Here is a 13139-nt window from a genome sequence, read left to right on the forward strand (position 1 = left end):
CCAACATTATAAATAGACAAGGGCCACACTGCTACTGTGTCTAGCACAGTATACTACCATTATTCTCAGATGTGTTTCTAAAGTGCAAGGCATTCCTTGTTCATCTTGGAAACCCCAAGCCCTACCAGTGTGCTTGGCACTTAGGTCAACAATTATTATAACTGAATTATTAATAATAGCAACCGCAACAGTGGTGATAGCTGCTTTCTATTGGGCTTTTACTCTGTTCTAGGCACTGTGGCTAGTTGCCTCATGTGTGCTGTTTTAGTTAACACATGCCTATCTAAAGTAGTATTCTTATAGTCTCCTTTTCTGGATAAGGAAACTGAATCTCTCAGAAGGCAATTAACTCATCAAGATTACTATAAATAAAAGAACTAGGATTTGAGTACGGTCCAAGCACAAAGCCCATACCCTTAATTATCATACGCGAAGCCTCCTGCATCACTATGACTTATATCCATCCATTCTTCAAACAAATATTTACTGAGCACCTGCTATATGCTGGCCCTGGACGTAGAGCAAGATACACACAGTCCTTGCCTTCCAGAAACTGATGATCTAATGAATCAAATGAAATTTGAGTAAGCATCAGAATCACCTGGAGTGCACATTGAAAGTGCAGATTGCCTAGCTTTGGAGATTCTGATTCAAGCTATCTGGGAAAGAGCTCAGGAATCTATATTTACATTAGGTCCCAGGCAGAGCTGACATTCAGCCAGTAGACTGGCATGGCCACACTGGTTGTTAAAATATTGACATTATTTCCAAACCAGTTGCTAAACATACATGGCTCCTGAGTGTAGGTGACCAACTGTCCTCGGTTTGCCTGGGAATGTTCCAGTTTCAGCAATGAACACCCTGGGGAAAACAGGACGCTTGTTTATCACATCTGAGTGTCTCCTGCCACTCTAGTTAACCCTGATTTTTCCCAGATCTGCCATGGCTGAGAGACTACAGGGTTAAAGCCTGGCATAGTATGGGTCCCTCTGATAGTAAAGGCTGTCAGTTCTGATTAGTGGAGGTCCTTGCCTTTTCTGCTGTTACATAGTTTGAATATCACCTCTGGCCCAAGTGATTCTGTTGCAGGCGGCCCACAGACCACTCTTTGAGAAATACTACTCCAGTTGCCTGATGCCAGAGTAGGCATTGAGAAGATTTTTTAAAATGTAATGCTAGAAACCTTTGTAAGATGTTTCGTATGGGCCAGGAACCATAAGAACTCTACACAAATTAGCTCATCCAATCCTCACTACGATGCTAAGGAGATACTGTTACCATCCCCATTTTATAGATGCAGTAACTGAGGCTCAAAGAGGTTCAGCAATGTGCACAAGATCACATAGCTACGGAGGGGCAAAGCCAGGATGGAATACGGCCTGGCTCCAGAGTCTGACCAGCAAGCAAGCCAAGCCAAGTGCTCACACACGGCAGACCTAGGCTCTTTGTTACAGCCAAAGCCCCAGAAGACCCTGTCCCTCTGCAGCACACCTGGAGCCTCCATCTTGCTCTGAGCCTCCAGTGTCCAGATTGGAGCCGAGGACACACGGTGCAAAGGCTCCGGGGCCCAAAAGGCAGCACTGCGTTCTTCCTTCTGATAATTGCTCCTGAAGAAGCTGTTTTCAGTCCTCCCAGAGGCTCTCCTCACATGGCAGCAAACCCCGGGTATCAACCATATTTAGGAGCGAGGGATTGAAACATATGTCAGAGCCAGAGAGAGGAACCAAGTGACAGCCTTCTTCTGGGAAGGAGTGTGAGTTTTTTACAGGCAGGGCTGCTTTTTCAGTGAACTTCTCCTCTTCATTTTCGAGTCCACCTGTTACCAGACCAGATGGCCCCGCTAGCCTTTTCTTTTACAGGCTTCAAATAAAACGCAACACCCTCTGAGATTTAACCGAATTCCACCCACTGACGCTAGCTCCCTCTTTACCCAGGTGCTCTTAAAGTCAGAAAATTTGACACGTACACAAGCTGACATTCACGATGGGGTAGAGGAGGCCCAGGTGGGTGCTCAGACTTTCAGGGAGCCCTTCCATAACTGCTTCCTGGTCTCTCACTGTGCACTGAGCACCGTGCTAGGTTTGCAGGTACAGATGCGGGAGGCGGCAACCCCCTCTGCCCCTCCTGGAGTTTGCAGGCCAGTGGCCACCAAAATAGCATCATTCACTTTCGTTGAGAGAGGTGCTCTGAAGACATGAGTGTGACCTGAGGGTGTTGGCCAGAGCAGGGCGATCTATTGGTGATCAGGAGGAGCCTTCACCTAAAAGGTGATGCATAAAAGCTGCTACAACCAGAAGGAAAAAAAGTAGGCCCTGGCTCAGAATGGGGGAAGGGAAAAGATATTCTGAATACAAGGGTCTGTGTTCGCAAGAAGGCCCAAAACCTGTAACAGACCGTCCGAGTCATGAGGGGACAGGGGCACAGATCCGCTGCGGAGGAAGGCAGACGTGCCGGGACTCGCTGGCTTAGTGAAACATGTGGCCGTTGTCCCGAGGGTACAGCAGCATTCCAAACAGCGGAATGACACGGGGAGAGCTGCATTTTTAAAAGACTTCCTTTTGACCTACAGCTAATCAGCAGCGGAGGCAGAGCTGGGCCCTGAATTCAAGTCTCTCCTCTCCCTGTGCGGTATTCTTTCTCACCAGCCCAGATGGATTTGTGTTCGAGGAACCTTGTTCCATTTATGTCCAAACACGTTACGAACGTCTGCATCTTCTGCATCGTCAGAGCGAAGGAGAGCTCAAAATGCAGGCCCACACAGATGGCCTGAGCTACACCCCGGCTCTCTTACTTCGAGCTGTGTGGTCTTGAGCAAGTTAATGAACACTTTGGGCCTCAGTTTCTCATCTGGAAAATGAAAATAAAAATCCAGTTCAAATCACTGTTATGTAAATTGAAAATGGTAATGCATATAATGTGTTTGACCTAAAATCCATACTCAGTAAATAGGAACTCTTCTAATTGGAACTCCTGGGCTCCTGGGTGGTTCAGTTGGTTAAGCATCTGACTCTTGATTTCAGATCAGGTCATGATCTCACAGTTCGTGAGTTTGAGCCCCCCACATTGGGCTTTGCGCTAACAATATGGATCCTGCTGGGATTCTCTCTCTCCTCTGTCTCTGCTCCTCCCCCACTAGCACACACACTTTCTCTCTCTCTCTCTCTCTCTCTCTTTCCCTCCCTCTCAAAATAAATAAACAAACTAATTTTAAAAAACTGGAACTCCCTTCTCTGAAGGGAGCCAACAATTTTTCCTGAAGTTTTCTACACATGTTTTCTTAAGGTCTTCCAAGATGAAAGTCACCACTGCGTTTTGTTTTCCCAGCGAGCCTTCTTTAGTCCGGTAAGGCTCATTCCTGCTCTGGTTGCAGGGAGTAATCCAGGCCTGGCCAATCATAGTGCTTCATCCCCATTATGGACTGGGTTATTGATTCAAAGAGGATCAGTGATAATCATGGCCTGGCCAGGGTCCGTATACAGATGCCGTGAGCACAAAGTTCTCTTTCTCACAGTTGAGGCTTCTGGCAACCATGTTAACCAGAGGCCAACACACAGAGAGAAATTAGAAAAGCGGATCCGAGAGTCAGATAAACAGAGAGGGAGTTTGGGCAGCACTGAGTTCTGGGTCTAGCCCCTGAGGTCATGGTTGTCACAGCTGTGTATGTGCATGGTTTTTTTGTTTTGTTTTTTGTGTTTTTTTTTCTTATCAGTTCTGTGAACTACCTCAACCACCCTGCAAGTTTCTCAAGTCACCGAATCCCCATCTTGCTTTAAACCAAATTGAGAAGAGTTTTGACACTTTCAACCAAAAGAGTTCTGACAAACTGTCTATCAGTCAGGGTCACAGGCAATTCTGAATCATCGACTTAAAGTCCCAATGTTCAAAAAGACCTCAAAAGGTCATCCAGGACAGAGGCTTCAAAAAAAAAAAAAAAAAAACAAAACAACACACAACTCTGGTTTTCAGCAGCAAAATCTTCTTGTCAATCTTTAGGTACCCAAAAATATAAAACAAATAAAAGAGGAAGTACTTTGTAGCTGCGAGAGGGTGCAGGGTACCCTTAGCCCTGTCTATCATCTCCTGATTCTGTCCACCTCGCCTGTATCCATCTGAAAGCTAATCAGCTGGCCCAACTTGCGACATCAGGGATCACCTTGACCGCATCTTTGACACCTGGTACTCAAGCCTCAACTGAACACGTCCACAGCAGGCAGCTGAGGAAGCCTCAAGGCAATCCATTTCCTTTTGCAGACTTCTCTGATAGCAACATGGTTCCTCATCTGCCTCCTGGTGATACTCACCCATGGCCCTGAGTCCTCTGGGGTGAAACAGGGCTAATTAAACACACCTTTCCTATGGCAGTTCTTCCTGAAGACAATTTTTATGTCCCACTTAGTTCCTGTCTTATGCATCCTTGGTTCCTTCTGACTATTCCTCGTGGGACCTCATGTCCAGCTGGTGAGATGCCTAAAATAGGCAGACTGCTGTACAAGGTGTGATTTAAGGAGGGACAGAGAGACAGAAGGTTTAGAGAAAGTGTTTATTGAAACACACACACACACACACACACACACACACACAAAATTTATGGCACCCCCATTACTTCTCCTGTGTGGCATTCTCCCTGTGTTGGGCACTGTGCACAGGGCTGTGCACACCTCCTCTTTCTCCTTCAACCCTCACAACACATCCATGAATTTAGGGATTATTTTAATGTTAAAAGACAAGGCCTAGAGGAATTAAAGTACCTGGCTCAAGTTCAAGAGCTAATATTTGGTAGGACTGGGATTTGAATTCAGGTCTCACCTGACTCCAAAGCTGGGGGTTTTAGGAGTATTTTTCTTTTTTTTTTTTTCTTTTTTTTTTTAAGTTGATTTATTTTTGACAGAGACAGAGTGCGAGCATGAGCTGGGGACATGCAGAGAGAGAGGGAGACACAGAATCCGAAGTAGGCCCCAAGCTCCAAGCTGTCAGCACAGAGCCTGACGCGGGGCTCGAACTCACAAACTGCAAGATCATGACCTGGGCCGAAGTCAGACGCTTAACCGACTTAGCCACCCAGGCGCCCCAGGAGTATTTCTATTAGAAGACATGGCTCTCTATGCTATTGACCATCCAGTCCTGGAAGATGAAAAAATGGAGCACTGAAAGGATAGCATAGTGCAGATAAATTTTGCAGACTTTATATCACTGTGGTTGGGACACAAGGCAGACACCTCCCTTGCAGGTAAACCTTGGAGAAAATTCTCTTTTTTAATTTATGGGTTTTTTTAATGTGTATTTTTGAGAGAGAGAGACAGAGACAGAGTACCAGCAGAGGAAGGGCACAGAGAGAGGGAGACACAGAATCTGAAGGAGGCTCCAGGCTCTGAGCTGTCAGCACAGAGCCTGATGCAGGCCTCGAACCCACGAACCATGAGATCATGACCTGAACCGAAGTCGGACACTTAAACTACTGAGCCAACCAGGTGCACCTAAATTATGTTTTTAACTGAAATGTAACTGACATACAATAGCCTATTCGTTTTGGGTGTGCATCATAATGATTTGATATTTTTATTCATAATGAAATGATCCCCATGGTAAGTCTAGTTACCACCTATCACCATACAAAGTTATTTCTAAATTATTGACTATATTCCCCATGCTGCACGTTACATCCCGTGACTTATTTATTTTTATAACTAGAAGTTTGTATCTCCTAATCCCCTTCACCTATTTGAACACTCTCCCAAACCCCCTCTCTGGTAACCAACAGTTTGTTTTCTGTATCTATGAGTCTGTTTCTGTTTTGTTTGGGCATTCATTTTGTCGTTTAGATTCCACACGTGAATGAAATCATATAGTACTTGTCTTTTGGAGACACTTGTATTTAAACATAAGATAGTCATTGCATGTTACAGATGATTTAATCTGTTATTTGAGCAAGTCATCAAAGAAGGTGTGGGGTTCTGGGGTTGGAATGACAAGGCGTGACTGTCTACGTGACCAAACTGATCCCAGTTAACCCAGCTTCCCTTTTTTCTTGCCCATAGAGAATCTTTAAGGTCTTTCCTACCACGAACCCCACTTTAGTACCACCATGCTCAAGGAAGAGAATCTGGGGAGCAGAGAACTGGCTTTCTCCACTTTGGAGCCCCTGGTTTCACCAGTAAGGAACTCGGTCTCTGCTTCCTGCTTCCTGGCTTCAGGGTCGCATCAGCCTTCCCTGGTTGTGTCTGGTGCTCTTTTAAAACACATCTTGGGGGGCGTCTGGGTGGCTCAGTTGGTTAAGTGTCTGACTTCGGCTCAGGTCATGATCTCACAGTCCGTGAGTTTGAGCCCCGCATCGGGCTCTGTGCTGACAGCTCAGAGCCTGGAGCCCGTTTCAGATTCTGTGTCTCCCTCTCTCTCTGCCCCTCCCCTGTTCATGCTCTGTTTCTCTCTGTCTCAAAAAGAAATAAACGTTAAAAAAATTTAAATAAATAAATAAATAAATAAAACACATCTTGGGGCGCCTGACTGGCTCAGTTGGTAGAGCATGTGACTCTTGATCTTGGAGTCGTGAATTCAAGCCCCACACTGGGTGTAGAGATTACTTAAGGAAGCTTAAAAAAAATGAAACTCAAAAATTTAAAAACCAAAAAGCCCCCCAAAATTAAAAAAAAAATTGAAGTGCCAGGTGTGAACCCTAAGAGTAATAGTAGCAATACTACTCTTAATGACTTTTCTTGAGCAATTGCTGGGCCCAGGCACACACATCCTCTCCTTGAACAATCACAACGTGCTTACCAAGCAGATACTGCTATGATCCCCTTTTGACAGACATGGTCATTGAGGTCTGGGGAAGGGTAGGTAATACAGTGAGGTTTCTCACCCCAGGTTGTCCATTTGTTAATGGCATGGCTGATATTCGAATTCTGATTTTGATCTAAAGACAGCTATCTCTCTATAGTACATGGGGAAGAAAAGGTTTCAAAACAGTATAGAACTTTATTCAGCAATGAAAGGAACAGAGCATGTTACATGCCACAGCAGGGATGAATGTCACGATAATTATGCTGGGTAAAGGAAGCTAGATGAAAATGTACACACTTTATGATTAAATTGACTTGATACATTCAATTGATAGAATTCTAGAAAACACAGACTGATAGAGAGTAACAGAAAGTAAATCAGCAGTCGCCAGTGGCTGGAAGAGACAGGAGGGAGACATTGTCAAGACATAAGTAACCTTGGAGAGTGATGGGATCCATTCTCTTGACTCTCTGGGTTGTGGTGGTTTTCCAGCTATATAGAAATGTCAAAACTATGGGGCGCCTGGCTGGCTCAGTTGGTGGCGCACACGACTCTTGATATCAGGTAGGGAGCTCGAGTCCCACATTGGGTGTAGAGATAACTTTAAAATAAAATCTTAAAAAAACAGAAAGAAATGTCAAATCCATCAATGTGTACAGTTTAAATGCATGTAGTTTATTGTATGGCAATTATATCTTGATAACACTTTAAAAACTCAATTAGGCATGATACTGGTTTGACTTTTTAAAAATTTTTTTAACATTTATTCATTTTTGGGAGACAGAGAGAGAATGCATGAGTGGGGAAGGGGTAGAGGGAGGGAGACACAGAATCCGAAGCAGGCTCCAGGCTCTGAGATGTCAGCACAGGGCCCGATGTGGGGCTTGAACTCACAAATTGTGAGATCATGACCTGAGCCGAAGTCAGACGCTCACCCGACTGAACCACCCAGGCGCCCCAGATTCTGGTTTGATTTTTAAGGGGAAAATGAAAACATATACAATGCATATGTATATAGATATGTTAATATATGACTTCACATGACTCACAAGGCCCTGTGTCATCTGGTCCCTGACCCTCTCCCCAGCATCATTTCTCACCACCCACCTTCCTGCCCTCCATCTCCCAAGCATTCTCTCACCTCCTGGCTTTCTCACTTGTTTTTATGCCCTCTGCCTGGGACACTGTCTCAACTCCTTGCCTTTCCTTGGTTAACTCCTCTTGACTTATTAGGCCTCAGCTAAGATGGCCTCACCTCCCTCAGACCAAATCACTTCCTTTTTGCACCCGGTGTTATAATGGTTTAAGCCTTTTCTCTGAAGTTACCCTGCAAGTTCTGTGAAGGCAAGAGACTGTCTTTGGTTTGTGGAGGTATTCTTAATAAGTAGCACCAAGCCTGGCACACAGTAGGTATTCGCCAGATATGTGCTTGAATGAATGACCAAAACGGTACTTTAAAATCTTAGTGAATAAGAACCATTTCTATATACTAACCTAACAGTTTGTCAAAGCACATGTGATTGATATTCTCCAATCCGCAGGCCAGCATAATGTTAGCAGTGATTATCAAAATAACATGCTCACAGAGAAGTTAAGAATATAACATTAAGAGTCATTCAGGCCTAGTTCTACCAGTTGCCAGCTAAGTAACCTTGGGCAAGTTAGTTTATCTCTCTGAACCTCTGTTTATTTCCGCACATAACAGGGATAGAGATATTCTGCCATTGTTATGAAGTTTCAAGCAGATAATGCATGGGAACTGCTTAGTGAAACCTGCACACAGTCGGTGCTCAGTTACTATTGCACCAGCATTGCTGCTCAGACCAGCTGAATACCATCTGTCAACAAATGCCTCACACTCATTCTGACTCTCTTCTTTTACAGAGCATTTCTTGTATGCTACCTCAGCTGCCCCTACGGGAACCTTGCAAGGAGGTGACACAGTTGTTATTATTACCCATTTTGTTATTTTTTAAAAATGTTTATTCACTTTTGAGAGACAGAGAGTGCGAGCAGGGGTGGGGCAGAGAGAGAGGGAGACACAGAATCCAAGGCAGGCTCCAGGCTCCGAGCTGTCAGCACAGAGCCCGACACGGGGCTCGAACTCACAGACCGGGAGATCATGACCTGAGCCGAAATCAGACGCTTAACTGACTGAGCCATCCAAGCACCCCATTTACAATCCATTTGAAAGGGAAGCTAAGGGACACCTGTGTGGCTCAGTCACTTGAGCATCCAACTCTTTAGGCTCAGGTCATGATCCCAGGGTCTTGGGACTGTGCCCTGTGTCGGGCTGGAGATTCTCTCTCTCTCTCTCTCTCTCTCTCTCTCTCCTTCCCCTCTCCCCTTCTCATGCTCTCTTTCTCTCTCTCAAAAAAAAAAAAAAAATTAAAAGCAAAATAATGGGAAGCTGAGGCCCAGAATCGATAAATAGCTTTACCAAAATTATAGATAAGGCAAACAGAGGCACCAAGGGCCAATCCTGTAACAGTTTAGCATCCTACAGAGGCTAGCTGCTGGGGTCTTGTCTGCTCCTTGGACATAAAAGTGACTGAAGGCCCCTATCTACCTCCCTCCTGAGGCAAGCTCAAGTTTGTCTGCAAGTTCCTGGGACTCTGTTCTCTCAGCCACCAGGCTGAATCCTGTTCCTACCATTTTATCTCAGTTGCATCTCACCTCAGGCAGCTGATAACTTCTGTCTGCTCAGCTCCAACGGCAGGTGGAGCATCGCCTCCCTTCCTCAGTCCTTACGCTAAACTCTTCCCAAACTCCCTCACCTAACATCCCTACCCCCCGGCCTGTACACCATTTCTCCCCCTTGCTCCCTTACACTTGCGGCTTCTCCGTTCCCCAAGACTGCCCTCCCTCTGGGCTGTTCCTTTCCCACAAAAATACCGAAATATCCCCATTTGATTAGGCAAGACACTTCACGTTCACACACACACACACACACACACACACACATACACACACACCCTCCTCAGATATCATCTACCTTGAAGCTCAGGGCTCAGCCAAAAAAAAAAAAAAAAAAAAAAAAAGGCCCACCTAAGCTGGCTCCCACCTCATTTATCTCAGAGTTTGGAAGATTTGCCTTGTTTGGCTGAACACAAAAGCCTGTTCAGTGGTGTATCCAACTTAATTTTTTTCCTGTTATTAAAAAAATGGATACATTTCACATAAAACCCTGGTTTCAGGCTTTTTTTTTTTTTTTTCAAAAAAATGGGAAGCTACGACAACACGGGGGGGGGGGGCCCACTCCAACATGGCAGCAATAAGCTGAAGTGGAGTGATGGCTGCCCCCCTGGCCAGGAAAGACCTCCACACTTCCCCAGAATCCACCTGGCTCCTGGGTTTGTGTGAATCAAAAGTCTGGCCTCTGGAAGCATTTGAGTTGTAATCCCTTCTCTGGTGATATAACCCAACTGGCAGAGGTTTTACGTCAGTCTTCTTCCTTCCCTTCTGTAAGTGGAAAGACCCAGTATAGAGATATTCATTTTTCCACTGATGTAAATTATACTACCACCCCAAATTAGATAGCAGAAACAGTTACATGCAGTTTGGTTTTAAATATATTTTCCACCCCAATGCAAAAATGTTATACAGCATATTTAGAATCTTTCCCCCTCTCACAGTAAAGGTTTTTTTCATGACAACTAAAATTCCCATTATTCAACTGTCTACCATGTGCTTTCAGATTTGGGGATGATTCTAGCTGATTCCAGAACTGTAACTGAAGAAGCATCATTTCTATCTTGTCAGTAGCCTGCAACAATGCAGCCCCTAGCATGTTTGATTCAATGCATATTAACTGAGTTGTTCTTCACTGTTCAAAGCTCAATGCATGTTTTCCAAGGCAGCTCCCATCCCTCTTAGACCTGACTCTGATTTTGCTACCTCTCCCAATTTACAAGTTAGCTGACCCTCAATTTCTTCCAACCGGCCTTAGCCTGCAGCAGAGATAAGCTGGTCCTGTGTAAACTTTCTCTCTCACTGCTGACATCGACTATCCATCTGATTTGTTTTCACCTGAGGAGTGCCCCACAAACACGCTCTGAAAGGGCAGAACAAACCCTAAAGCAGTAGTTCTCAAAGTGCAGATCCCTGGGCCAGCCGCATGGGCAGCACTTGGGAACTTGCTGGAAACTCAGACTCTCGGCTCCACCCCAGAACTACTGAATACAGATCTGAATTTTAACAAAATCCCCAGTTGATTCTTAAATAAATAAATTTCTTTAGTGAAGAAGACAGTGAAGTAAATAAAAGAGAGGGTGATACCACAGTGGCTAGGGAGAGGCCGCTTTACATACAGCAGCTGTTCTCAAACTTTTTTGGTCTCAGGAGCCATTTACACTCTTAAAGATTGTTGAGGACCCTAATGAACTTTTTCTTTTTTTTAAGTTTATTTTGAGAGAGAGAGCGCGCGCCGTGGGAGGCACAGGGAGAGCGGGGGGGGGGGGGGGGGGGGAAGAGAGGGGGAGAGAGAGAGAGAGAGAGAGAGAGAGAGAGAGAGAGAGAGAATCCCAAGCAGCTTCCACACTGCCATAGTGTAGAGCCTTGAATTCACAAACCGGGAGATCACCACCCGAGCTGAAATCAAGAGTCAGCTGCTTTAATCGACTGAGCCACCCAGGCGCCCCCACCCTGATGAGCTTTTTAAACGTAAGCTATATATCTGTGGGTACTTGCCATTTTAGAAATTAAAATAAATACTTTTTAAAAGTATTGTTGATGCGTTGAAAAATAGTAAACATTACATATTAACATATATTTTATGAAAGTAGCTCTATCTTCTAAAACCAATAGAATTAATGAGAAGAGGGGCAGTGTTTTTACGTCTTTGCAAATCTCTTTGGATGTCTCCCTTAATAGAAGACAGCTGGGTCCTCCTATCTGCTCTCTTGCAGCATCACGTGTCGTGTGGTCTTTGAAACACTCTACTGCACCCTTGGGAGAGAAACAGTGAAAATGGCAAATATTGTCCGAATATTGTTATGAAAACAGTTTTGGCTTTGCATAACCCTGAAAGGGTAGAAGTCCCCAGACCACTGGAATCGGTGACGTGAGGCGGTGATGGAGAAAGGCCTCACAGCTCAGCGGCATATAAAGCAAGTTCTCAGTGATGGGTCCTTTGTGGGAAGACTTTTCATTTTGAACAACATAGAGGCTGTGCGGCAAGGGTGTCAATGTGACTGCGGGTCCCACCTTGGTCCTGGAGTGGCTGCGGGACGATGGATAGTTCCCTTGCCCTCTCTGAGCCTCAGTTTCCCGGTCTGTTTTACGAGGAGAGCGATCTCTAAAATTCCAGCCCCGTCGCAGCTCCCCACCCCCACCCCAAGTGTGTGGGAGGTCCCAGCGGGAACTGTGGAGTAACTGCGTCGTTTGCCCAGCAGAGGGCGATGGAGACCAGCCCTGGCTGGACACCTTACACTCCACCGGCCCTTCGCCGCCTCCCCGCCCAGACATAAGATCGCCTCGTGATCAGGGCGGTTTCCTTGGCACCAGTTGGCAGCGGCTATCTCAGGCAACCTGGGCCATCTCCGGGTAGCGGCTGGGAGCCTGAGAGCCCTTCACATTGACCCACACGTGGTCAGGTTGGGATGCTCTGATTCCCCCAGGAGGTCTGGGAAGAGCCGAAGGGAAGAAGTGGTGGAGGCAGACACATTTTTTTCCCCTTCTGGGCCTTTCGGTGAGGAACCACCCAGGAGCTGTTGACTCCTCACTGGGAAAACCGGGCGCGGTGGCCGGAAGGGAACAAGACGGAGCGCTGTGCCAGCTCTCCCAGGGGGCTGCGTGCCTGCAGGCGCGGGGCTGTGCTTGCATCAGCACTGCCAGGGCTGGGGCAGTGGCCGCCAGCGACGTCAGCCGCCTTCCCAGAAGAATTCCACTGCCTGCGGCCAGAGGCCCGGGCGGTGTGGGGGCGGGGGCTTTTGGTTTCGGAGGATGACACCACTTGCTAGCTGCGTCTCCACTGTTGTCATGGAGACGACGGCATCCCGACAGCCTTGGTGAGGCCATCCTGCCTGTGACCCGGACCTACTCAGGAAACCACGAGTTCTACGGGTGCTGACCCAGTGAGATGGTCCTGCCGGTCCTGGTTCTTCCCTGGGGACGCCCTGCTGGACATCCTTCCTAATTATACAGCATTATCCAGACTCGAAGCACTCTTAGAAACAACCCCCACCCCCAGAAAATCGAAGCCCAAAGAAGAGCAGAAGAGCCCTAACACAGGATGTGCCCGGCAAAACAGACTTTTCAATCCTCTCAATTCTTGTGTGTGTGTGTGTGTGTGTGTGTGTGTGATCTTTATTTCTATGAAGCAGTTTCTTACGATTCTCTCAAAACATCAACTAAAATGGTGG

General features: G+C 46.2%; 1 pseudogene; it reads right to left on the reverse strand.

Annotated features, from left to right (window-relative positions):
- Positions 1 to 12243, reverse strand: part of LOC131508592 (transient receptor potential cation channel subfamily V member 5-like) — a 28733-nt pseudogene extending 16490 nt beyond the window's left edge.
- Between the last annotated feature and the right edge of the window lie 896 nt (positions 12244 to 13139).

The sequence above is a fragment of the Neofelis nebulosa genome, chromosome 4 (assembly GCF_028018385.1).
Source record: "Neofelis nebulosa isolate mNeoNeb1 chromosome 4, mNeoNeb1.pri, whole genome shotgun sequence".
NCBI lineage: Eukaryota > Metazoa > Chordata > Mammalia > Carnivora > Felidae > Neofelis > Neofelis nebulosa.